This window comes from Ovis canadensis, chromosome X (genome assembly GCF_042477335.2).
Source record: "Ovis canadensis isolate MfBH-ARS-UI-01 breed Bighorn chromosome X, ARS-UI_OviCan_v2, whole genome shotgun sequence".
NCBI lineage: Eukaryota > Metazoa > Chordata > Mammalia > Artiodactyla > Bovidae > Ovis > Ovis canadensis.
In genome coordinates, this window is record NC_091727.1 from 72,247,341 (window position 1) to 72,250,833 (window position 3,493).

The following is a 3,493-nucleotide window of genomic DNA, read 5'->3' on the forward strand; positions in this document are numbered from 1 at the left end:
AGATTTTTATAAGAATAGGTGTTAAGTCTTTTCTAAGTATTTGATAGAATTAGCCTGTGAAGACATTTAGCACCAGGCTTTTGTTTGTTGGAAGATTCTTTTTAATTTATTTATTTTAATTGGAGAACAATTGGGCTTCCCCAAGAGCTCAGTAGGTAAAGAATCTGCTTGTAATGCAGGAGACCCCAGTTTGATTCCTGAGTCAGGAAGATCTGCTGGAGAATGGATAGGCCACCCACTCCAGTATATTTGGGCTTCCCTTGTGGCTCAGCTGGTAAAGAATCTGTCTGCAATGTGGGAGACCTGGGTTTGATCCCTGCATTTGGACGATCCCCTGAAGAAGGGAAAGGCTACTCCAGTATTCTGGCCTGGAGAATTCCATGGACTGTATAGTTCATGGGGTCACAAACAGTCAGACATGACTGAGTCTGACATGGACATTACTGACTAATTTAAATTTATTTATTAAACATTTGAAACTTGTGGGAAAACTATGATTAGTGTCATGATACCCTGGTATAGTTTGGTGGGTTTTAGCATCTAATCTAAGCACAGAAGATTATATAAAGTGAGTGCCTTCAACTGATGTGCTCTGTAATGAATTTCACACACCTCATGATGCAGCATTTTTCCTGTCTAGGCCAATGTATGCACACCATATTTCGTCAAAGTATCACAAACTTAAAAAATCAGGGAAGGGAAGTAAACAGCAGCATAAAGTTCATAAGTACATCACATCATATGAAATGGTGATGGCTCCTTTTCATGAAGCAGTGGTTTCCTTACATGTTTCCAAAGTCTGGGATGACCTCAGTCCTCAATTCTATGCCACATTCTGGTCATTGACAATATATGACCTTGCAGTTCCACATACCAGCTATGAACGTTAAGTCAATAAACTTAAAATCCAGATGAAAGCAATTGATGACAATCAGGAAATGCCTCCAAATAAAAAAGAGAAGGAGTGATGTACTGCCCTTCAGGACAAGCTTCTCGAAGAAGAAAATAAACAGATGGAACATGTACAGAGAGTTCTGCAGAGACTGAAACTGGAAAAGGACAACTGGCTTTTAGCAAAACCTACCAAAAATGAGACCGTCACAAAGTTTCTACAGCTGTGTATATTTCCTCGATGTATTTTTTCAGCAATTGATGCTATTTACTCATTTTGTTGAATTGGTACATCAACAGAAAACTCCAAATTTTTCCACACTTCTTTGCTATGATCGTGTTTCCTATGATTTAATTTATACAGTCACAATCTTTACTGAAAATGAAGCTAGTCAATATGGGAGATTCCTTTGCTGCATGTTAGAGACTGTGACCAGGTGGCACAGTGATAGAGCCACATATGAAAAATAATGTGTAAATTATCTAGGATTCCTTACTATATTACAAGCAACTGGATTTGATGGTGGAAATAAAGCTGATCAATTAGACTATGAAAATTTTCAACATGTTGTACACAAATGTCATTACAAAGTAACCAAGGCATCGGTACATTGCCTTGAAACAGGCGAATATACTCACATCAGGAATATCTTGATTGTGCTAACAAAAATACTTCCTTGATACCCAAAGTTTTGAATCTGGGTCAGGCTTTGGAAAGAAGAGTGCATAAAATCTGCCAAGAGGAAAAAGAAAAGAGGTCAGATCTATATGCATTGGCTATGGGCTACTCTGGGCAGTTGAAAAGTAGAAAGTCATACATAATACCTGAAAATGAGTTTCATCACAAAGACCTCCCTCCAAAGAATGCAGTTGCCAGTGTACAAAATGGGCCTGGTGGTGGGCCTTCTTCATCATCTATTGGAAGTGCATCTAAGTTGGACAAAAGCAGTACCGAGGACATTGATAAATCAAGGGAGAGATCTCAGTGTGGTGTGAAAGCTGTTGATAAAGCTTCTAGTTTCACACCAAAAGGGAATTCAAGTAATGGAAACAGTGGCTCTAATAGCAGCAAAACTGTTAAAGAAAATGACAAAGAGAAAGAAAAAGAGAAAAAAGAAAAGACTTCAGCTACTACTCCAGAGGCCTGAGTACTTGATAAAGATGGTAAAGAAAAACCAAAGGAAGAACGGCCAAATAAAGATGAAAAAGCAAGAGAGACGAAGGAAAGAACACCTAAATCTTACAAAGAGAAAGAAAAATTCAAAAAGGAAGAAAAAGCTAAAGATGAGAAATTCAAGACGACTGTCCCGAATGTAGAATCAAAGTCAACTCAAGAAAAGGAAAGAGAGAAGAAGCCGTCCAGAGAATGAGATATAGCAAAGGAAATGAAATCAAAGGAAAATGTTAAAGGAGGAGAAAAAACACCAGTTTCTGGGTCCTTGAAGTCATCTCTTCCCCCTTCAAATATTGCAGAGCCTGAAAGGGAACAGAAACGTCACAAAATTGATACCCATTATTCTCCATCACATTCCTCAACAGTAAAGGACAGTCTCATCGAACTCAAGGAGTCTTCAGCAAAGCTCTACATTAATCATACTCCTCCACCACTGTCCAAGAGTAAGGAGAGAGAAATGGACAAGAAAGGTTTGGACAAGTCAAGGGAAAGATCCAGAGAAAGAGGAAAAAAAAGATGAAAAACACAGGAAAGAGTGGAAAAGGGATCACTCAAACAATGACCGAGAAGTGCCACCAGACTTAACCAAGAGGTGGAAAGAGGAAAGTGAAACAATGGGGGTTTCAAAATACAAAAGTGAAAGTCCATGTGAGTCTCCTTATCCAAATGAGAAAGACAAGGAAAAAAAATAAGTCAAAATCTTCAGGCAAAAATAAAAGGCGGTGACTCATTTAAATCTGAAAAGATGGATAAAATCTCCTCTGGTGGCAAAAAGGAGTCCAGGCATGATAAAGAAAAGATAGAAAAGAAGGAGAAATGGGACAGTTCCAGAGGAAAGGAAGAGAAGAAACGTCATAAGTCCTCGGACAAGCACAGATAATGAAGACTTTCAATCAAGGGTGTGGACAGACCCCTAAGCTGAAAGTCTCCCAGAGGAGGATGCCAAAGCTACATGTGTCACTCTCAGAATGATATCACCCATAACTGAGAGCTTCTCATGCTGTCCATTTAATGGGAATCTGCTTTAAATCAGAAGATGAACACACACCACCATCCTCTTGATGAGACATTCCAAGGTCACTGGTTTTCAGAACATTATTTTCACCTCCAGGCAGTTTCTTGCAGCAAGGTCCCTGTGCATACAATTTTTACCTGAGGTTTGCAATTCAGAAGCAGTATCTAATAAAAATTTTGCTAACTGTTTTAGTTCATTGTTCTTTCTCAGAAAGGAGAGGAAATCACGTCCTGGAACAAGTCCCTTAGTTTTGTAGATAGGCTGTATTTGTGTGCTAACTTTTATGAATTTTACAATATTGGTATGATTATATTGCTTGAGGATTTTGGCTTCTTGTAAAAAATTTAATTTCAGTTCCTGGGAAAGATCATCTTCACATGTTCTAACAGTGATACCAATTTTATCTTTTAATG

The 3,493-nt window shown here is 38.4% G+C and overlaps 1 pseudogene; it reads left to right on the forward strand.

Annotated features, from left to right (window-relative positions):
• Window positions 1–473: 473 nt before the first annotated feature.
• LOC138929952 (THO complex subunit 2 pseudogene) lies at window positions 474–3,039 on the forward strand (annotated as a pseudogene).
• Window positions 3,040–3,493: the final 454 nt, after the last annotated feature.